The sequence below is a fragment of the Saimiri boliviensis genome, chromosome 1, assembly GCF_048565385.1.
Source record: "Saimiri boliviensis isolate mSaiBol1 chromosome 1, mSaiBol1.pri, whole genome shotgun sequence".
Lineage (NCBI taxonomy): Eukaryota > Metazoa > Chordata > Mammalia > Primates > Cebidae > Saimiri > Saimiri boliviensis.
Genome location: NC_133449.1, coordinates 281,486,701 through 281,511,375, shown reverse-complemented (window position 1 = coordinate 281,511,375; position 24,675 = coordinate 281,486,701). Strand labels below are relative to the sequence as shown.

The 24,675-nt window shown below is 37.7% G+C and overlaps 1 protein-coding gene and 1 pseudogene across 5 annotated transcripts in view; both read right to left on the bottom strand.

The window, feature by feature from the left end:
* The window catches only part of CDH18 (cadherin 18), a 1,096,529-nt gene that overhangs the window by 659,518 nt on the left and 412,336 nt on the right, over positions 1 to 24,675 (bottom strand). The window lies entirely within an intron of this gene.
* On the bottom strand, positions 19,950 to 24,470 carry LOC101029740 (pre-mRNA-splicing factor ATP-dependent RNA helicase PRP16 pseudogene; annotated as a pseudogene).

Genomic DNA, 24,675 nt, shown 5'->3' with positions numbered 1-24,675 from the left:
TAAATTCTTCATTATATGGATGCTCTTTTTGATAATTTTTTTAGAAAGGCTGATACTGTTTGTCCCTTTCATATGTGTAGTGGTTCTTTCAGAAGCTCTTGCAAAGCAGGCCTGGTGGTGATGAAATCTCTGAGTGCGTGCTTATTCACAAAAAACTTTATTTTTCCTTCACATGTGAAGCTTAGCTTGGCTGGATGTGAAATTCTGGGTTGAAAGTTCTTTTCTTTAAGGATGTTGAATATTGGCCCCCACTCTCTTCTGGCTTGTAGGGTTTCTGCTGAGAGATCTGCTGTAAGTCTGATAGGCTTCCCTTTGTGGGTAACCTGACCTTTCTCTCTGGCTGCCCTTAGTATTTTCTCCTTCATTTCAACCCTGGTGAATCTGACGATTATGTGCCTTGGAGTTCCTCTTCTTGAGGAATATCTCTGTGGTGTTCTCTGTATTACCTGGAGTTGAATATTACCCTGCCTTGCTAGGCTGGGAAAATTTTCCTGAATAATATCCTGAAGCATATTTTCCAGCTTGGATTCATTCTCTTCGTCACATTCAGGTACACCTATCAAGCGTAGATTAGGTCTTTTCACATAGTCCCATATTTCTTGGAGACTTTGCTCGTTCCTTTTTATCCTTTTTTCTCTCGTCTTGTCTTCTTGTTTTATTTCATTGAGTTGATCTTCGACCTCTGATATCCTTTCTTCTGCTTGATCAATTCGGCTGTTAAAACTTGTGCATACTTCACGTAGTTCTCGTATTGTGTTTTTCAGCTCCATCAATTCACTTATTTTCCTCTCTAAATTTTGTATTCTTGTTGACATTTCGTCAAACCTTTTTTCAAAGTTCTTAGTTTCTTTAGATTGTGTTATAACAAGTTCTTTTAATTCACAGAAGTTTCTTATTATCCACGTTTTGAAGCCTGCTTCTGTAATTGGAACACACTCGTTCTCCATCAAGCCTTGTTTCGTTACTGATGAGGAACTGGGATCCCCTGCTGAGGAAGAGGCGTTCTGATCTTGGGTATTCTCAGCCTTTTTTGACCGTTTTCTTCCCTTCGTTGTAGATTTATCCATCTGTGGTCTTTATAATTACCGTCTTTGTAATTGGGTTTCTGAGTGGACGTCCAACTTACTGATTCTCAGCGCCGAAATCTGAGCAACCCACTGCACCGACTAAATCAGCGGCGTTAAGATTGAGGGTGCTTTTCCGACTCTGCACCGAGAACCGACGCTCCGAGGCGCCGGCAAAACCGCCTCGCCGGTCACAAGAGTCGCGCTGGCGACCCCTGGGGCTCCTCCGCTGGGAATCTCCTGGTGCGTGAGCAACAAGAATTCATGTGAAGGTGTGGCGTCCTCTCCTTCTTTGCGCTTTCACTGGGAGCTACAATCCCGAGCTGCTAGTGATCAGCCATCTTGGATCTCTCTCCAACAGGTAACTTTTAAAAATAGGAAGTGCTCACATCAAAATTATAAAAGTGTCTATAACTATTACTTTTAAATAGCTTTCTAGTACTGCAAATTGCGAAGATAAGCAATAATTATTAGCAGATTGTTTTTAAACATTCTAATCTCACTTTTTAAAGCATGTGTTAGTAAATGTACTAAGTGTACCTGTCACATTGTTATAATAGTATGATTTTAATTACTTTCAGTTAACTAAACTAACTCAATGTTGACTTTAGAATGTAGTCCAAACAATTTCAGGAGTCATCCAAGGCTACTTTGTATCTCTCCTGACTTACTATCTACAATTTGCAAGTAGTACAGTCATAATGATTAAGGCATAGTTCAAAAATACACAATAATGGAAATCTCTTTCATGCTTCTCTGTCTTTAAACATGTTCTTCCCCTTCCATAATGTCCCTTCTCCCTGTTCTCATTTGCTTAGTGGCAGAGCATGCCAAATGAGCCATTCTCCAACACCTAGAGCAAATGTCCATACAATCCCAGGAAGAACTCATTAATTTTTCCACTGTGTCCCTTGAACAGAATACACACAACAGGCTCATAAGTGCACTCTTTGGAAATTGTGTTGTATTCATAGTTTTCCCATTTTACATACTAACAGGTAATTTGTGTTTATTACCTGAACAAATCAATCCATACATGAGCTGAAGAGGGATTTAAAACAGTCCCTAAGACTATTTTACAGAATTATACTTTATATATTGGGATCACCATTTCTCAGTTCAAGGTTGGCAGATGATTAATTCATCCTCCTATGTCCTGAAGCATCAATACATGTGACTTTCCACCTCTATTTTTGTAGATTTCTGGAAAAATCCATGAAATAATCAAATAGTGCGTTTTATTGTATCAAATTATGAAGAAGAACTTACCTTTGCTAAAATTAATTCTCTTTTGCCTCTACTTCTTCCCTCAGAACAAAATTTGGGGTAAAAATTTGCTTTCTATTCCACTGACTCCTGCAATACTTAGATGTCTTCTTTACATACATCTAGATGCTTGTCAAATGTCTGTGCATCTGTAATATTTTTTCTTATATGTTGACTTTCCACTCAAGAAGTGAATTTGTGATCCCATAATCAATGCATTCAAATTATTTTTAAGCTGTATTTGCAGTATAAGTATCTGTGTATGTATCCTTACCTGTCTTATTTGAGTTTGTGCTCTTTCAAGGCTCCAGAGAAATGAATGAAGGAGTAGAAAATCTGAGAGAAAGTTTTCTAACAGTTCTAGGGAGCAGAAGAAAATGTATTCCTTTTTCTGGGGCTCATTATTTTAATAAAAACTATCTATATTTCTAGGTTAATTTACAGTAAGTCAAAGTGTGCACATTAAATGCACATTAGTTCTTCAATTAAGCATACATTTAAAAATTATCACGGTGCCAGGCACCGAACTTGGGGCTGGAGATACAGGCTGGTAGGAAGCTCATGTAACATAAAGAAATGGAGTTATTTATTGTAATTACACATGCAACAAATGTCTAGTGAGATTTATTACATTTATTTCATTAGTAAAACACAACAACAGTATCTAATTATAGTAATATATTAAAAGTATGTTAAGCAATATATTTTATCTAGAAAGTACTTAAAATGTAAATATGAATAAATCTCTATATTATCACTATAGTCATAATTATGACAATGAAGCTTCATCAGTCTTCAACAATGTTATTGCATATAAAATGAATGGTATTCTAAATAGTCATACTGAGGTCATTCAGTTCACTGTTTGATAGGTAGTAAAGACTTCCTACTTTGAATTGGTTTCTATTTCCTGTGTATTACAGAAATTCCCTAGAGGGAGAAAAGTGGAAAAAGAGCCATTAGTGGTGCAGTATGCTAAATTCTAGGACGTAGATATGCATTAATTCTGACAGAGTGATAGATTAAAAAAAGAGTGTTGCTTGTAATGTAGAAGATGATGATCATGACAATTAAATCAGCACTTCCAAAAGCAAGACTAGTGAGAGCTAAAATATCTAAATCTCCTAATGTTTGCCAGGCTTCATTCTAAGGGACTTACATGAATCAAATCACTTAATAGGAACACAGGAACACGTCAAGGTGTATTATATTATTATTTCCGCTTTACAGATATACAGTCTGGGGCAGAGTGAGACTCAAGTATTTTAAGTGTTCTCAAAAGTTAAAGTTGATGAAGCCACTGTATATTCAATTCAACATTATATTGGCTGCCTTAGTCAAAGCAAAATAGAGAAAGGGAGTCTGTATTACTAAACTACATTCTAGATTTAAGAAATTTCACTGGAAAAATGTAAATAACCAATGCAATACACTGTTCTTTCTGAGCAGGGCCTATGTTTATTCTGACTATTTCAAATTAGAAACAATAGTCTGAATGGTATTAAGGAATCTTAAATTGTTCTTGAAAATGATTAGATCAGCTATAGCCAATTAGAAGCCAAAAGAACTGTCGAAGTATGAGAGCATATTTCATTCCATGCATTAGCAACATTGGTTTCCCTTGGATTTCAATATTTAATTTTCAAATAATTAGCATTTTATCAGCTGTATTGTTTATTCTCCTGAATTACCATTTATATTACAAATTTAGATTTTCATGCATAATATGACAGATATTGTACATTATTGCTGGGTGTCACTGGCCATTAAACAACTAGATATTTGATATACCCCCAGAAGTTTAACAGGAACATTTGTCCACCCCATGAATTAAAATCTGAAAATGCTTGCTCACAACGATCACCACCACATAATGCAGTCTAAAGAGTAAAGTCAATTGGAAATTTATAATGTTTTATCTGTGCAAAGCACGCAGTGTATGCAAGAAAGCAGAATCATTTATTTGCTGAATTTTGTGTGATTCTCCCAGGTATTTCTATAATACTTCCAAAAGACAGTCTTTTGAAAAAAAAAAAAAAAATCAACTGCAACTTGATTTAATTTGTAAATAATTCTCAAATCCTTCTAAAGAATTTCCAAGTCACTGAGGTTCCAGGAAGGATTAAATAAAATGAAATTAGCTCATAAGGGCTAATCATATTTGTTCTCTAGTTTAAATGTATAGATTCATGACTTTAGATGCTTTTTCATTAAATCCTGTTGTTTTTTTTTTTTTTTTTTTTTTGTTGTTGTTGTTGTTGTTGTTGTTGTTGTTGTTGAAAACTGTGAGCCCACACTGTTTGTTACTATTTGTATTTGTACAGTAGATATTTACTGCTCTTGTAGGAAACAGCAAAACTTTCCTGCTCAAAGGAAAAGATGAAAACGGGGGAGTGAAACAGGTGCAAGACACAACCAGATGGAAATTATTACCAGTTAGCTTGCAATCAGCAGCATAGAAGAAAATACTTTAAAAAACACGAAAAGCTAAAGTTTTCTCTTCCTGTTACATGAGGCTAATATTTCACTCCTACACTTAAATACACATGTCAGCAGGTCTCTAGCTATGGGAGGAAAATTCTGATTATCATACAAAAAACAGAACCATTGAAAAGTTCGTGCTGACTAGGAAGGCTGAATTTCTCCCTGTCTTCTATTAGTAAGCCGCTACAAAATTTTCTGAAAAATGAATGTAGCATAAAAATTCAAAATAAGACAACAAAAGCGAGGCTTAAAAATGTTTTGTTAAGGTCACTACTATCACAGCATAAACTGTACATTTTATAAGCTAAACACACACTGAATGTAGGGTTCATAGTCATTATAACTTCACTGTCAGCAGAAAGCTTAGAACAGCACTGTTTATCCCTCTACCCTCTCACGATGAACTATGTAGAGAAATAAATTTTATTAGAAAGAAAAGCAAAAGTAAGGAGGGTTATGTAATTTCTTGCATTCTTCTCCATGTTATGTAAGAATCTCAAAGCAATTCCGGCCCACAAGTTCCTGGTTTTATAGCTTCAGGGAACACTATCCACAGATATGTGGCTTTGTCACTGTCAAATATCACACCTACACTCTGCTGGTGTAAACTGTGTCATTAGATCTAAGCCTTTGAAAATTTAAGACATTGCCTTTCTTTAGTCTGCCCTGCTGTTTCCCTGTGTATTTTTGTAAAGAATTTGAAGGATAATATGTGAATGCTATTTATAGAATAATGGAGATGCCATAGTAATGATCTACAAAATGTTATGTTTTATTGAACACCATTAGGTATTTTTAAAAAGAAAACAGATATTATTGCCTAAATATAAAGAAACTATTAATTCCTAAAAATCAAAAGAAATTTTGAGTACAAGAAATGTGTTAATTTGATACCTATAGTTCCATGATGTGACCAATAATTTGTCTTTAGTATATTCCTACTGGTTTAGATGATTCTACTGATTATTTCAAATGAGAATACATATGAAGTATATGCCAAGTACAAATGTTGGAATATTTTAAAAGCAGATTATGCCTTGTGAAAATATCAAGATGTTTTTCTAATTTGAGATGAATACAAGGTGTGTGTGTGTGTGTGTGTGTGTGTGTGTGTGTGTGTGAGTATATACACATAACACGCAGGGAAAAATACATATATATATATATATGGCATATATATATATATATATATATATATATATATATACACATATGTCTGAGATAAGTTTATTTCTGTACCATAAGGTATTTAGTGGAAATTATTGCATATACTACTCTTTCATCATTATAGAATATTTTATATTCTTCTTTAACATTTTATCATTATTGAGGGAATGGGTTCTCTTCCTGGGTCCACAAGGGGGCGTAGATTCTAGGGCAGGAACTTCTCAGCGACATGACCTACCTGCCTTCCCCAACGTCTCCATCCGGGAGACTTAAGGGTTTCTGTTTACTTTGGTACATGAAGGAAAAGGATCAAAGTCAATCACTCCAGCAAAAGTTTAAAAGAGCCTTTTTCATTGGACAGAAGCTTAGAGGAGTTGGAAATTCCTCCCAGGTTAAAAGTCCCTGTCCCCACATCCAGCCTGATTCCATATTTGAGTCCCCTTCCACAATCCTCATGGAAGCTTTCTGTCTCATCTTTTTCTCTCTCCTTTTTTCTCTTTCTCTGCCTAAAAAAATCACTTTCTGCAAAAACTCCTTGGCGTCTTATATTTACTTGTGAGCGCATTGCTTCAGGTCCCCTCTCCCATTTTTGGGAGAGTGAGAGACCAAGAGCCTGTAGCCCACCAGGGAGTGAGCTAACCCCCCCCACACACCCTGAAACCTGGCAACATTATGAGCTATTGAAATGTAATCTTCCCTACATTTAAAACTATCTATAAATGCTATTATATATTTAAATATATAAATGTCTCATCTGTATATTCAAATATCATATATATAATTAATTTTTGTATGTTTATTCTTTTTTATATGTTGTATAACTTGGCATCATTTATTTGCCAAATATGTGGGGACTCCAACCTACTGTAGTGTCATAAAATTGGTAAATATAAGGAACATACATAGTCTGTAAAAGAATGGAAGATGTCTCACCGATCCTGTATGAGTCCAAATTATGCGCCTCTCGGATTTTCTACTGTGGGGATGTTAGAGAAATTTGAGCCGAGAACAGAGAGACCAAGAGACACAAGAGAATTTCTTTATTGGAGCTATGGCTGACGGTAGCCTTGCTGCCCTTCATGGTAGCCAGCCCCCCACAAAGGAAAATACCTTGCTTACATAATTTTGGGCATGGAAAGATAAAGCAGGAAAAAAAAAAAAAACTGGTTTAAACAAAGATGTTTTGTTATTGACTTGTGACAAATTTTACAACCCCCAGAGTACATACACCCTCGATGCTGTTATCTCATTCCCATGACTGGCAACTGGGGAAGAAAACAGGTTTTTTCTTTACAGAAATGTGCTTGTGGGCTGAGGGTCCAAAGATATGCCTGGGTGCCTTATCTTGGAGGGAGGAGGCTATGCTGGGTCTGCTTTAGCTAACTGCACGCAATTTTAGGCTGGGAGTGTTGGTTTATTTGCTTCTCTATTTTTATAATTATTTTTGTGGCCTAGTCTTGAAGCTTAATATTTATTCTAAATTAATTTCTATTCTAAATTTTATTTTTCCTCCTCAGGGAATTTAACTGACCCATAGCCCCAGCTACTGTGCTCTGAAATGCATCCCATAAGAACAGTGGAGGCTGTGTTCCCCATGGTCTGCTGCCAGGCAAGGCTTTAGGCAGGCCTGTACTTGAGGGACATTATGGCCCCAACAACCTTACAAATGTAGAGTCTGAGCCCCACCTTCCCTCTCTCCTTCAGCAATCTTAGACCTGTTTCACAGGCTGATAACCCTCCCACATTCCTCTCCGTTAAGCTCCCATTATTTGCCCGGTTCCATGCAAGTTAGTGTGCTACTGTAGATTGCATGGAATGTTCCATTAAAGAATTTACAGACCAACAGTGAAAATGAATACAGTATCTACTCCAGTCATGCATTTGTGATCACTATTAGGAGAAACAGACACGGGCATACAATGAAAAATATCCAGACAAATATATATGTGTAAAATTTTATATGAAAATATAAATCAGAGTTAATATAGCTATTCTGATGGGGGAAATCCAAGTGTGGCTAGAAAGAAACCTCCAGGGAACCAACAGTATTACTGAAGTGAGGAGCAGGTTTTTGGGAAAGGGGAGGCAAGATGAACTCAGTGATGGTGGAAAAGAAATGTTTTTATTTTGGAGGAGGGAGCATCAGGATAGTTCTATTTTTCTTGCCTGTCCCATGAGAAATATGTTAGTTGGAGTATTTTAATTACATAAAAGTAGATCAATATCTTCCAGATGTCTGTTTGTGTCTGAAGAGAAAGATTTGTGCTACAAACAAGCACAGCATGCCTTTCCACCTGAGGAAGTCAGATTTAAATAGGAAAACAGGGGATCTAACTCAGTTACATCTAATACAAGCTGTGCAATCACCCTGAGTATCAATCTCCTTACTGAGAAATACTGCTGCAAGGATTAAAATAAATCATATTCAGAAAAAAAAATCCCTGACCTCTTTTAATGGCCAGACAAACCCATACATTTTACTTTTCATTAAGCTGTGTTCCCATCCTCCTCCAACACTAAAAAGAAAGATAGTGAAAGTAAGTTCATTTGGTAACAGGAAAATTGAAATTACAGTTGTGTTTTCCCCCAAGTATGCTAGAATCTAAGTCCTGTGAAAGCAGGGATTTGTGTTGCTCTTGTTTACTGATGCATCCCAAGGATCTGAAATATCCTTTGCCACATAGATAGTGCTCAATAAATGTTTTGCATTAAGAGGAAAACAAGGAGTTGTTCTTAAAGAAAAAGAGCTTAATTGATGATTAGATCCTATATAGCAATATCTGGTATATGACTTAAAGAAGTATTAGATTGGCTTGAAATACTTGATAAGGAATTACATTTGTAATGGTCCTGGATAAATATCAGATGCTCAGTGTTCATATGCATGAGGATTGCAGGAATTTTCCATATAAATTCTGGTGTTAGCAACTGAATTGACAGAGAGGAGGACGATTTGTCATCTGAATTTTTAAAGTTGTCAGGGATTCAGTGTGACCAAGTATGGAACTAAAAGTTACACATCAAATAAATAAACAAAAATACTCCCTACAACACATCTGCATACAACACAGTTTGTATTTTGCCAGATAATTTTTTATACAGGCCTAATCTGCAGTTCAGAACGTACTCTGAAAGTAAATACAACTAAGAGTGAAATATTAGCTCAATAATAAAACTGTATGTGTGTGTGTGTGTGTGTGTGTGTGTGTGAGTGTATGTGGTGTTCTCTTGAATTTGTGAAAGAATTTTGAAGTTGTCTAGATTACTTGGTAGTTTGTACATTATGCTTTATTTGAGATACAGTTTCATATACTATAGAATATTCAACTTATACATAGAACATATGTTTGAGTGTTTTTATGGTTGGTTTTTCTATAATTTCCCTTTTACATTCTTATATTTCATCAGGAGAAAAAAAATCTAGTAATCAACCATATGTGTGTGTGTGTGTGTGTGTGTGTGTGTGTGTGTGTGTATGTATTGTATTTTAGGTTCTGGGGTACATGTGAATAATATGCAGGATTGTTGCATAGGTACATATATGGTAATGTGGTTTGTTGCCTTCATTCTCATGACCTATATCTGGCATTTCTCCCCATATTATCCCTCCCCAACTCCCTACCTGCTGCTGTTCCTCCCTAGTCACCCCCAACAGACCCCAGTGTGTAGTGCTCCCCTCCCTGTGTCCATGTGTTCTCATTGTTCAACACCCACCTATGAGTGACAACATTCAGTGTTTGATTTTCTGTTCTTGTGTCAGTTTGCTGAGAATGATGATTTCCAGGTTCATCCATGTCCCTACAAATGACACAAACTCAGTTTCAGGAGACTTTGGACTGAGACGATTGGGTCTTCTAGATATACAATCATGTCATCGGCAGATAGAGACAATTTGACTTCCTCCTTTCCTATTTGAATACCCTTTATTTCTTTTTCTTGCCGGATTACTCTGGCTAGAACTTCCAGTACTGTATTGAATAGGAGTGGTGAGAGAGGGCATCCTTGTTCAGTGCCAGATTTCAAAGGAAATGCTTCTAGATGTTGCCCATTCAGTATGACATTGGCTGTTGGTTTATCATAAATAGCTTTTATTATTTTGAGATATGTTCCATCAATACCTAGTTTATTGAGGGTTTATAGCATAAAGGGCTGTTGAATTTTGTCAAAGGCCTTCTCTGCATCAGTTGAGATAATCATGTGGTTTTTGTCTTTGGTTCTGTTTATGTGGTCAATTACATTTATGGACTTGCATATGTTGAACCAGCCTTGCATCCCTGGAATGAATCCCACTTGATCATGGTGGATAAGCTTTTTGATGTGCTGTTGCAATCGGCTTGCCAGTATTTTATTGACAATTTCTGCATCTATATTCAACATGAATATTGGCCTGAAGTTTTCTTTTCTTGTTGAGTCTCTGCCAGGTTTTGGAATCAGGATGATGTTGGTCTCATAAAATGACTTGGGAAGGATTCCCTGTTTTTGGATTATTTGGAATAATTTCAGAAGGAATGGTATCAGCTCCTCTTTGTATGTATGGAACCAAAAGAGAGCCTGGATAGCCAAGTCAATTCTAAGCAAAAAGAACAAAGCTGGAGGCATCACACTACTGGACTTCAAACTATACTACAAGGCTACAGTAATCAAAACAGCCTGGTGCTGGTACCAAAACAGATATATAGACCAATGGAACAGAACAGAGGCCTTGGAGGCAATACAACATATCTACAACCATCTGATCTTTGGCAAACCTGAAAAAAAACAAGCAATGGGGAAAGGATTCCCTGTTTAATAAATGGTGTTGGGAAAACAGGCTACCCATGTGCAGAAAGCAGAAACTGGACCCCTTCCTGGCACCTTACACTAAATTTAACTCCAGATGGATTACAGGCTTAAACATAAGACCTAAAACCATAAAAACCCTAGAAGAAAACCAGACAAAACCATTGAAAACATAGGTGTAGGCAAGGACTTCATGACCAAAACAACAAAAGCATTGGCAACAAAAGCCAATATAGACAAATGGGACCTACTCAAACTCCACAGCTTCTGCATGGCAAAAGAAACAGTCAGTAGAGTGAATCGGCAAACAACAGAATGGGAAAACGTTTTTGCAGTTTTCCCATCTGGCTGATATCCAAAATTTATAAAAAGGATATGAACAGACACTTTCCAAAGAAGACATACACGAGGCCAACAAACATGAAAAAATGCTCATCATCACTGGTCTTTAGAAAAATGCAAATCAAAACTACATTGAGATACTATCTCACACCAGTTAGAATGGCTATCATTAAAAAATCTGGAGACAACAGATGCTGGAGAGGATGTGGGGAAATAGGAATGCTTTTACACTGCTGGTGGGAGTGTAAATTAGTTCAAGCATTGTGGAAGACAGTATGGCGATTCCTCAAGGACCTAAAAATAGAAATCCCGTTAGACCCAGCAATCCCATTACTGGGTATATATCCAAAGGATTATAAATCATTCTACTATAAGGACACATGCACACGAATGTTCATTGCAGTACAGTTTACAATAGCGAAGAACTGGAACCAACCCAAATGCCCATCGATGATAGACTGGACAGGGAAAATGTGGCACATATACACCATGGAATATTATGCAGTCATCAAAAACGATGAGTTTGTGTCCTTTGTAGGGACATGGATGAACCTGGAAGCCATCAATCTCAGCAAACTGACACAGGAGCAGAAAATCAAACATCGCATGTTCTGACTCATAGGCGGGTGTTGAACAATGAGAACACATGGACACAGGGAGGGAAGCACTACACACTGTGGTTTGTTGGAGGAAAATAGGGGAGGGACAGCAGGGGGTCAGGAGTTGGGGGGGATGGAATGGGGAGGAATGCCAGATATAGGTGAGGGGGTGAAAGGCAGCAAATGACACTGCCACGTGTGCAGCTATGCAACAATCTTGCATGTTCTGCACATGTACCCCGAAGCCTAAAATGCAATTTAAAAAAAAAAGGACACAAACTCATCGTTTTTTTTTTATAGCTGCATAGTATTCCATAGTGTATATGTGCCATATTTTTCTTGTCCAGTCTATCATCAATGGGCATTTGGGTTAGTTCCAAGTCTCTGCTGTTGTAAACAGTGCTGCAATGAACATTTCTGTGCATGTGTCCTTATAATAGAACAATTTATAATCTTTTGGATATATACCCAGTAATGGGATTGCTGTGGTAAATGGAATTTCTATTTCTAGGTTCTTGAGGAATTGCCACACTGTCTTCCACAATGGTTGAACTACTTTACACTCCCACCAGCAGTGTAAAAGTGTTCCTATTTCTCCACATCCTCTCCAGCATCTGTTGTCTCCAGATTTTTTAGTGATCGCCATTCTAACTGGTATGAGTTGGTATCTCAATGTGGTTTTGATCTACATTTCTCTAATGACAAGTGATGATGAGCATTAAAGTAAACCTTCCATGAAAAAAAAACTCCATTCTTATATTGTGTGTCTGTGTATTTTTATTCTGTATTTACAGAGCATTTTTATTTAAAATGTCTACATAGACCTTTGTTTAAATGAGAAAGATTGCTGCATGACTATACATGCAATTAATAGAATCTTTTAAAAGAACAAGGCCAAACTTTGATTCTGTTGTTGAGGCAGGAACTTCGCACTGAGCACTGCACTTGATTCATATCACTGAAACAACCATGGTTAATTACCTTCATTTTCCTGTGACCCGAGAACTCCTACTATCCAGTCTCGATACCAAAACCTCTTCACAAGGCACTCTCTTCCTACACTTGCTCAGCCACTGTGACCCAAAGCTATCTACCAATTCAGTGCAAACCCTTTCAAAATCCTAATAGAATTTTTTCAATTTATAAGGTCAACTGATCTTTCACAAAGCTGTGTAAAACACACACTAAGAAAGGGATTGACTCTTCAACAAATGATAGGAGGAGGAGTGCACATCCTGGTGCAAAATAACAAAATTAGAACGTTGCTTTACACAACACACAAAAATTAGCTCAAAATTGATTAAACACTTAAGTATAAGACCTGAAACTATAAAGCTGCAAGAAGAAAACATGAAGAAAAAAATCTTCATGAAGTTTGTCTTGGCAAAGATTTCTTGGAATTATCTGAAAAGCACCAGAAACTAGAGAGGTGGGATAGCATCAAACTGAAAAATTTCATTAGAGCAAAGGAAACAACAAAGCAAAAGGGCAACCTACAGAATGAGGAAAAGTATTTGAAAATTACATATCGGATAAAAGGTTAATATCCAAAGTACATTAATTTTTTTTTTCAATTTGATAGCAAAAAACCAAATATCCCAGTTAAAATTTGTCAAAGGATTTAAATTGACATTTTGCCAAAGAAAGCACACAAATGACCAATAAGTCCAATTAAAAGATGCCTTAATGTCACCAATCATTAAGGAAACAAAAATCAAAATTACAATGAAGCATCACCTCATACCTGTTAGGATGACTATTATCAAAATCAAAGCAAAACAAAACAGGGTTGGCTAATAGACAAATTGAAACTTTTGTGCACCTCTGGTGAGAATGTAAAATCTTACAGCCATGATGAAAACAATATGGAATTGCCTCTAAAAATTAGAAATAGAGCTAACATAAAAATCTGGTAATTTCACTTGTAGATATTTATCCAAAAAAAATGAAATCTGGAAATCAAAGATATTTGTAATCCCATGTTCATTTCAGCATTGTTTATAAGAGAGATGGTTTGGCTCTGTGTCCCCACCCAAATCTCACAAAAAAACTGTAATCCCCAATGTGCAGAGGGACACCATAGAGGTGATTAAATCATGGGATAGTTTCACCCTCGTAGTTCTTGTGATAGTGCTGAGTTCTCACAGATCTGATTGTTAGAAAATAGGTAGCACTCCCTTCTTTGCTCTTTCTTTCTCTCCTGCTCCACCATGTGAGGACACAGTGCTTACTCCCCCTTTGCCTTCCACCTTGATTGCAAGTTTTCTGAGGCCTCACCAGCCATGCTACCTGTACAACCTGAAGAACTGTGAATCAATGAAACCCCTTTTCTTGATAAATTACCCAGTCTCAGGTAGTGCTTTACAGTAACGTGAGAATGGACTCATACAACAAGATTCAAGGTAAGGAATTAGGCTTAGTGCCTGTCAGTGGACGAATGAAAGAGAAAATATGTTATATACAATGAAATTTCATTCAGTCTTAAAATTTAAAAGAAGCAAATCCAATCATATGGGACAACATGATTCAAGAACCTTGAAGACATTATGGTAAGTGCAATAAGCCAGTCGCAGAAGAGCAAACACTGCATTATTTTACTTATGCAAGTTATCTAAAGTAATCAAACACATAGAAACAAAAAGTAGAATGATGGTTGCCAGTGGCTGGAGCAAATGGGTAGCTGCTTTTCAGTAAGTATACACTTTCAATCCTGCAAGACCCAGAAGTTCAATTGATCTGTTGTATAGCACTGTACTTCTAGTTAACGATACTGTATTATATACTTTAAAAAGTGTTTGGGAGTAAATATTATGTATGTGGTTCTTTTTTTCTACTACAGTAAAAAATATTTTCATCATAGATTATTTGTATTATTATTATTTACTACTTAGTTTATATAATACTTTAATTAAAAGTCACTTGAAAGAAAATTAATAAAGTGGTTTATTAACTTTCAGTTTTTGGATATGTAGTCTTCCGCTGGGGAGAAGAGATTGCCTTGCCTTCCCCTGTTGACCATCGTCCCTGACAACCTTCGTCTACGTCAGTATTGGCTAATGCTAGTCTCCCCAGTGGGCCTCCCTAGGGCATTTCAGTATCATTACATTTACTATAGAAAATCTTTTTCGAGTAAAGTCACTTCTCAGTCTGTATCACTAAACAGCCTATTAATGTTCGTGAACTTCAGTTTGTTTCATCTGTAATGATAACAGCTCTCCTATTCATCTCACAAAGATAAGAAAATAGAAAATAAAAGATCACATGAAGAAAATTTCTTAGAAAACAATACATAAAGATATAGTGCTATTATTTTTCAGAAAACGACTAAAATGTCTCTGAGCTACAAAGGAATTCATCTATCAGGAAAGAAATACACATGGTGGAAATTTAAAATAGGATTTTTTTGTGATATGTAAATTACTGTGGTATTAAACCACTCAAACGTGGGCTATCACTGAGCTTATTTTTACAGTGCTGCAGTGTTCCAACAATTTTCGTTGGTATAAATCACTGTATAGGCTACCATATATTGATGAATCAGCTCTTTTGCAACTACTGAAAACACAATTCATTGTCCAGTCATTTCTCTATCTCTGACACAAATCAAAATGCTTTACCTTCCAGGAACAGTTGAGTTTGTCAGCTTATCATCTTACTAACTTTCAAGAACAAAATATGAGTTTGTGAGTTGTGGTTCATAGTATTACAAAGTTTTGTTAGTGATTGCTCTTACATTAGTGTATTGACTTAAAGAAAATTTAAGAAACATAAAAGATCTTAGAAAATAAATGTTGAAGCTATTTTAAAGATTTATAGGGCACAGAAGATTTTTCCCCCCTAGACCATTTACACTCAATGCAAACATAATACACTCTTTTCAGGATGTTTGCCAAGCTATGACTTACGAACTTTTTGATTAGAATTGATCTTCTCTAAGGAAAGAGGTCAGCAGTCAAGTTTGAACACAATCACCTGGCCTTAGCTGACTGGACTAAGAATGGACTCGAGAAATGAGAACACAATAAGATACTCAATCCTAAGCATCTGGATTTTGGACTCAGAAGCAGTTCCTATATGTAGCTTAAAGCATATGTGATATAAAAGTACCTGCTCCATTATGTAGAAAAGATTGGTTGAGACAGAGAGAAAGAGAATCAGAAAAAGACAGAACTAGCTATAGATACAAGAAAAATAAGAAAAAAATATGTACCTAATATAGTAGAATGAAAACATATCCCCAAAGTATATCTATATCTTTATACAATTTATCAGTTATTTCTAGTTTCTTTCTAATATCTGGCTAACTTCTGCCCTTAGGTTCCATGCTATAAGAAAATACATATTAATTTTACACAATGTGACTTTTATCTACACTTATGTTCTATTACTAGTAATTGACAAATATTCTCTATTAATGTGCTACATGAATACAATTCTTGTTAAGCAATAAAGAAACTACACATTATACATCAGAGACGTTTGATGAGATTTTTAATGACTTGGTCTTTTATGTTCCTTTAGCCAAATAAATGAATGGATTTGACATGTACCTCTTATGACTAAAGCTTAAAGAGACATTTTATCAGGCATCCCCAAACTACGGCCCGTGGGCTGCATGCAGCCCCCTGAGGCCATTTATCCAGCCCCCTGCCGCACTTCAGGAAGGGACACCTCTTTCATTGGTGGTCAGTGAGAGGAGCACAGTATGTGGCGGCCCTCCAAGGGTCTGAGGGACAGTGAACTGGCCCCCTGTGTAAAAAGTTTGGGGACGCCTGCATTATATGATTAGAAATGTTCTATTTCTCTATTGCTATCTATAAAACCAAGATAATCCAAGTAGGTGTGGAGCTCCTTCAACTTTGGTTCTAGATGAGGAGAGCCAGAGATTACTCATGGAGAACAGAAAATAAGAGTTAAAGCAGAAAAGCAGCCACCAAACAAATAGAACTTCTACTGATGCAGGCCACTGATACTACAAAGTCATTTTTATTTCAGCATAAGACATCCAAAGCATACTGATAGAAAGAGGAGTAAAACAATAATAATGGGGTACAGAACGGAGAATGTTTTGAAGAATTATATAAGGCTCTAACATTGTACACTAGATAACAACTATGTTTTGAATGAATCAGTGAAAGTGCAGGGAAAAATAATCTGTTAGATGGATCTTTAGAAAAGACAAGACTATAGAGAGCTAGTCTTGGTAGAAAGTACCTATTCTGATAATAGATTCAGTGGCAATGATGTTACTTGCATTTTGTAAGTAATATATTTTAGAGGAAATCAGAGGCTTCTATATACAAATACTCAGAGGTAAAACATGAAAAAGTACTATACTAGAGTTCTTCCTTTAGATAACCAGAACCAATAGGTACATAGAGAGAGAGAGAGAGTGAGAGACAGAGATTTGTTTTAAGGAATTCACTTATGTGATGGTGGAAGCTGGCAAGTCCAAAATACTCTGGGCAGTCCGACCCATAATTTTAAGTTGGCCCATAAAATTAGCCATAACAAGAAGATTGTAGTGGGGGGGATTCTACTTTTTTTAATAACAGTGAGACATTGAACAATTTTGAGTGGGCAGGCCTATGTTAAGAGATCCAAGAATAATCCAATGTTAACCTATAGAAATTTATAGTGAACAGACTCAGTTATCTTTTACCTCAATTTCTTTCTTTTAAAAATCTTACATCAATATAAGTAAATTTAACCCTTTTTCAGAATAGACTCTTACAGAATCCCAATCACTTCGGTTCCTATAGACCTTCTCCATATCATTTTATTTTTATCATAACTCAATATTTAATTACTTAAATCCATTTATATCTTGAGATAATTCAACAGGACTCTTTATTCCTATTTTCTTATATCTAATTTATTGTCAAATAAAGAACAATTTATTTGGCCCTTCCACTGTTTTGCTGAAACTACTGTGTCAAAAGCAACTAATGACTTCGAAACTAAAATCACTTAATATAATTTTTTAAAATTCTTCACCATATTTAAATTATTTACCAAATTTGATCCCATTGTCTAATCCCTTCTGCATAAAAATAAAAAAAAAATTAAAAAAAATAAAAAAAAAACCTTTCCTACTTTCTTTTTAAAAAATGTATTCTTCCTTCTTCTCCCTCTTAGTTTTTAGGGCTGCTTTTTTAAGAGTTAAAAAAAAAAACAGAAAATATTGCTATAAATATATATTTTTTAAATTGCATTTTAGGTTTGGGGGTACATGTGAAGAACATGTAAGATTGTTGCATAGGTACACACATGGCAGTGTGGTTTGCTGCCTTCCTTCCCCTCACCTGTATCTGTCATTTCTCCCCATGCTACTCTTCCCACCTCCCCAAATCACCGTCCCTTCCCCTTTCCCCCTCAACAGACCCCAGTGTGTAGTGCTCCCCTCCGTGTGTCCATGTGTTCTCATTGTTCAACACCCGCCTATGAGTGAGAACATGTGGTGTTTGATTTTCTGCTCTTGTGTCAGTTTGCTGAGAATGATGGTTTCCAGGTGCCCATTGACAACAGACTAGATAGAGAAAATGTGGTACATATACACCATGGAATATTACGCAGACATCAAAAACGAGTTTGCGTCCTTTGTAGGTACATGGATGAACCTGCTCTAAATATTTTTAAAGCAAAATATACTCAGTGCAAAACTATTGGATATGCATAATGACAAAAAGCTGTAAGAGTAAAAACTCATCTGTAACTCTATCTTTCATTGCTAATATTTGGATTCTATTTTCCAGTGTCTATGTAACCTACATATATAGTTTTTAAATATCGCTATAGTATCAATATTGGTAATATCATATTTAAATGCTTTGTTTTTTCTTTGATCAGAGTAGTTATTTATTCAACAAAATAACTAACCAGAATCAGTATACTAAACGCAAAATAAATTGCAGGTAATAGCAATTTCAAGTTCCTACAATGAACAATCCCTTCTATTGTACATATATTTTTGTGGCTTTATGAATCCTCTTGAAAAATTATAAGCATATGTATGCCCTATTAGGAAACAGAACAAGTTATCAACTGCTTTAGACTTTGCAGTTTCATTTACAATACAATGAACTTTATGCTGTGCTGATTTATGTATTTTGACAACAAGTAATGGTTGTATAAACCATTTTAAGAATATATTTTGTCAAAAATCCATTCAAATTTTGGGTCCGTTACATCATACTTTATTCTTTCTATTGATTTTACATATAGCTTTACAATAAATTGTTTTTTTCTTTGTTTTCTTTTGTTTGAAATGGAGTTTAACCCTTGTTGCCCAGGCTGGAGTGCAGGTAGGATCTCAGCTCACTGCAACCTCTGCCTCCTGGGTTCAAGCGATTCTCCTGCCTCAGCTTCCTGAGTAGATGAGATTACAGAAGGACACCACCAAGCCCAGGTAATTTTTGTATTTTTAGTAGAGATGGGATTTTACCATGTTGGCCAGGCTGGTGTCAAACTCACAACCTCAAGTGATCCACCCACTTAGGCCTCCCAAAGTGCCTGGCCAACAATAAAGCCTTGATGTCAGGTAACAGAATGTATGTAAACTGCTGCTTTTTCTTTCGAAGTTATTATAGCTATCTTATGGCTTTTACACTTCCGTAATTTTTCTTCTTCTTAAATTTATTTTGAAATAGATTTAAATTGATACAAAAGTTTGAATATACTGCACACAGTTCCTATATTTATCAGTCTTCTCTATTATTATTTTATTACTATGATAAATTTTGCATGATTAATGAACCAATACAAATGCACTACTATTAACTACAATGTATAACTTTATTCAAATGATTTTTGGTTGCCTAATGCCCATATTCTGGTCCTGGATTTTGTCCCCCACCTTTACTATTTTGGAGTCTTTTCTGGTTTTAATTGAGCATTTTATATTATTCTATTCTGTGTCTTCTTTTGGCATATAAATTATCTCTCATTTTTATTAGTTACTCTGGAATTTATAATATGTTTTTAATTAATTAACTTAAGTCTACTTTCAAATAGTACTAAGTAGCTTCAAGTGTAGTGCTGTTAGGTCATTCTAGAATATTCCAAATTCCTCACTTTCATCACTTGTGATTTTGCTGTCAGCCATTTCACTTCTTGATATACAAAAGTCATCAGGTTATTATCATAACTTTAAGCAAACTGCTATGTTTTATATACATACATTAGCAGTAAAATAATTATTTTCCTTTCATTTATTCCTTCTCTACTTATCTTTCTCTTCATGCAGAACTTTTTTTTTTTTTTTTTTTTTTTTTTTTTTTTTATTATTACCAGGCAGTCTGACAGGCTGCAGATTTAAGAAAGAATTGATGTTTCATCTCCAATCCAAAGGCAGTCTGGAGAAACAGTTCTCTCTTCTTTCAGGCAAAGTTAGCTCTTCCTATATTATTTTCCTTCTGTCTGGTGACTTTCTTTTAACATTTCCTACAGGACATTGAATTCCTTCAGCTTGTATTATTTATCACTCATTCTTGAAGGATAATTCCATTCGTATTAGTCTGTTTTAATAATAAAGACTAAGACTGGGACACTCATTAAAAAAAAAAAAAAAAAAAAAAAAGCAGGTTAAATGGATGCACAGTTCCACATGGCTGAGAGGACTCACAATTATGGCAGGAGGCAAAGGAAGACCAAAGTGACATCCTACGTGGCAACAGACAAGTGAGTCTGTGCAGGTGAACTGACCTTTGTGAAACCATCAGTTCTCATGAGACTTATTCACTATCATGAGAACAGTATGGGAAAAATTTGCCCCCATGATTCAATTACCTCCCACCAGGACCCTCCTGTGACATGTGGCAATTATGGAAGCTATAATTGAAGATGAGATTTGTCTGGAGACACAGCCAACCCATATCACCATTAAATATAAAATTATAAGTTGTTGTTTTTTTTATTTTTTTCTTATAACACTAAATATTTCACTCTTTCTTTGATGCTTGCACAGTGTCTAATTTTAGGTCTGGTGCAATTCTTATCCTTATTCTTCTTTATATGTTATATATTTTCCTTTATACTGTCATATAAAGTACCCCCTAACCACTCAATGGCTTTCTTCAAGATTATTTTTTTTATATTTTATGTAGTATGGTTTTTATATGATAAAATGATTTGTGTTGTTTTTCGATATTCATCCTGCTTAGTGTTTTCTGAGCTGCTTCTATCAATGGCTTGGTGTCTGCCATTAATTTTAGAAAGTAACAAACCTGCATGTTCTGAACATGTACCCCAGAACTTAAAATATAATTTAAAGAAAAGATAAAAGTGAAAAAAAAAGGAAGTTCTTTGCTACTATCAGTTCCCAAATTATTATTTTCTGCTCTCTCTTTCTTCTCCTTCTGCTCATCAAATTATACATGACTTATAAAACTTTCGATAATGTCCCATATTTCTTGGATTTTCTTTCTTTCTTTTTTTTTTTTTTTTTTTTTTTTTTTTTTGAGACAGTTTTGCTGGAGTGTGGTGGCACATCTGCCTTCTGGGTTCAAGTGATTCTCATCCCTTAGCCTTCTGAGTAGCTGGGATTACAGGAGTGTGTCAAAACACTAGGCTAATTTTTGTATTTTTTTTTTTTTTTTGTAGAAATGGGGTTTTGCTATGTTGTCCAGGCTGTTTCAAACTCTTGGCCTCAACTGATCTACCTCTCCCCACTAGCCTCCCAAAGTGCTGATATTGCAGGTGGGAGCCACCATGCCCAGCCTACACCTTGTATAGCATTTGTATTTGGCCCTTATATTTTTCCCCTATTCTTTTTTCTGTTTACGTTTCAGTTTGGGAAGTTTCTACTTACATACCTTCAAGAAGCCTGGTTATTTTCTAAGCTATATTTAATCTATTTATCAAGCAGTTCTTATTTCTGTCACATGATTTTTTATTTCCATCATTTTCTTTTGATTCATTTTTAGAATTTTAATTTATTTCCTTTCAGTACCTAACTGTTGTAACAACTTCTATACTTTTTCTATTGGAGTCTGTAACATATTAATTATTGTTATTTTAGATAACCTGCCTGATGATTTCAATACCTGTTTTCCATTTGAGTCTGGTTCTGATGACTGCTTTGTCTTTTAAGACTGTGCTTTCCTTTACTTTTGGCATGTCTTGTGATTTTATTTTTTTGTTAGTGTCTTCTATTACTGTATTAATTTATTCTCACATTGCTGCAAATATACTACCCAAGACTGGGTAATTTATAAATGAAAGAGGTTTAATTGACTCACAGTTCAGCATGGCTGGCTAGGCCTCAGGAAACTCACAATCACGGTGAAAGGGAAAGCAAACATGTCCTTCTTCACAGGGTGACAGGAAGGAGAATGCATGAGTGCCCAGAGAAGGGGGAAGCCCCTTATAAAACCAAAAGATCTCGAGAGAACTAACTCACTATTATGAGAACAGGATGGGGGAAATCACCCCTATGATTCAATTATCTCCACCTGGTCCCTCTCATGACACGTGGTGGGGTGCAAGCAGCAGGGCATTCCTGTGCTGATGTTCACATACTCCCGGATTCCCTTGAGCTTGGTGGCTTGGTGGAAGTAGGCAGCACAGATGCACTTCCTGACAATGTCCTAGTCACTGCCACATGAGGCCAGGCTCATCTACTGCTGCACCATGATGTCCTTGAGTTGAGCTCTCCCATCTCCTGGACCTTCTACATGGCCTTAGCATGGATGAAATGATCATTACACCAGATGGTGGAGTAATTATTGTTCTTCCACTGCAGGTAGACATTCAGGTAGGTCAAACGATCACTCTCAGGAACAGCAAACTTCTCCCAGATTTGATCGCTCTCCTCCTCTCTACCCTTCAGCCTGTAGAAGATGACTGGGACAGAGAGCATGGAGATGATGAGCAGAATCTTGGAGATACAGCTAATGTCACAAGACATGATGAGCATCTCGGACAGGGCAGGGTCCAGTGGGAACTCCACCATCAGCTGCCCGGTAGAGGTCAGACCACCTGTGTTGTCCAGGGCCCCGAGGATCCAGAGCTGATACATGGAGTTGAGCATGTTGTCCTAGGGGGTGGGTCCATGAAGTGGAACTGCAGCAGTTCCTGCACCCCGAGGGACTTTAGCAGCACCACCACGTTGACCAGGTTGGTCCTCTGGATCTCAGGCACTGTGGCGGTCAGGAGCTCATTCTTATAGGTGCTCTGGGTGTCTAACCCTGTTTCAAATAGGTGCCTGGGTGCTAGGGCCTAGGGTCCCCACTTTGGGATGAAGGTTTTGACATCCTCACTGGGAAAGCTGCTCCCTTGGTTTCTCCAAGGTTTGGAGGCAACTGTTTCCCTAAAATGCTAAAGTCAGTGTGACCTTTAGCTTCTCTCCTGGTCAAGCAGCCCAGGACAGAGGAAGGGGTCCCTTGCAGCCCTGTCTGGCAGTGACAGCTCTCCACCCCCAGCTTTTTTTTTTTTTTGGGGCAGGAGTTTGGGCCCTGGCCTCCTCTCACGCCCCAGGCTCTGAGTCGGCTATCGACTGCATGCCAGGGCTGCTTGGTGACACGGAGCCCCCATGGCAGGCAGGGGCTAAGGAGTGGCATGGCCTTGGCCTCAGTTCCTGAGGAGTGGGCTGGCACGTGGGGCAGCAAGCTGTTCCCGAGTGTAGCTGCAGATTTATGTAAATATGGAATTTAGTTCCAGTTTTCCCTTCCCTTTCCCTCCCCTGCCCTGGAACATCGTGGGTTTTAGAGCCCGTGGGTTGGTGGATTTCTGCAGCCTGTCAATGAGCGACACTAAATTCTCGGGCAAATGTCTACTTATCTCACCTGCGGTGGGCTTAGGCCTCTGAAAGAGATGGCCTGGCTCAGGCTGGAAGGCGGAGGGAGGGAACTGGGGGAACTTCGAGGGGTGGGTCTGTGGCCACAGAGAAGAAGGGTGGGTACGTGGGCATGTGACCCACACCTGTGGTCTCTCAGCACCGTGTCCACACAGCTGTCGCAGCCAGGCCGGCCTCTCCTGCACGGTGCCTCTCCAGGAAGACCCCTTTGTCTTTCTAGGGCTCAGCTCTCCTGTCTGAGGGTGGCCGTGGTGATGAGGCCGATGGCTCAGGCACGAATCTGTACCTTTGCCAGGAGGCAAGGCTGTCACACAGAGCTCAGCCCCCTGTGGCCTGTGGAATGAATTCTGTTCTGAGCCATCACAGCTTTATCTGGCTCTTCCTCCTTCTTGATACCCATTGCATCAAGTTTGGTCCCAGCCGGTCCCCGGTGTTTGTGCTGAGCCTTCCTGCGCTCCTTCTGCTGCCACGTGCGTCCGCACCGTTTGGCTGCCTTTCCAAGCAAGGATGGCCTGTCAGAAGCGGCATCCTTCCCTGGAATCACTGGCTCCGGCTGCTTGGTGAAGACAGTGCGCCCATCCGGTAAGGAAGGCACCAGCTTGTGCAGCATCAGGGGCACCTTGGCCGCGTTGTCCTCTTCAAAGTCCTCGTCCACTTCCAGCCAATGGACCACCCCACTGGGGAGCGCGTGATCGTCGTTGATCTGTTTCCGCTGAGCTGAAATGCGCTTCTGCTTCTGTTTTTGCAGGTGCCGCTCCTGCCTCCTCACATAGTCCTTGGAGGAGTAGGCCAGTGGACCGCGGAACTCACCATACCCCTAGTCCCTCATGTGCCAACCCCGATCAGCTTGCCTCTGGTCATCCTCCCACTGCTGCCGCTTCTCCTCTGTGTCAAACGAAATTCCTTCTTTGCCCTCCTTGCGTCTTCCTCGGCCCCCGGACAGATGTGGGGTGGACCCCAAGTGTCTTCAGTCATTGGCCCACTCGTTGTATTCGTAAGAAGGAGTTGGCAGAGGAATTCAAGACCAGCCTGGCCAATGTGATGAAATCCTGTCTCTACTGAAAATACAAAAATTGGCCTAGCGTGGTGGCATGCACCTGTAGTCTCAGCTACTTGGGAGGCCGAGGGATGAGAATCACTTTAACCTGGGAGGAATAGGTTGCAGTGAGATGATATGGCA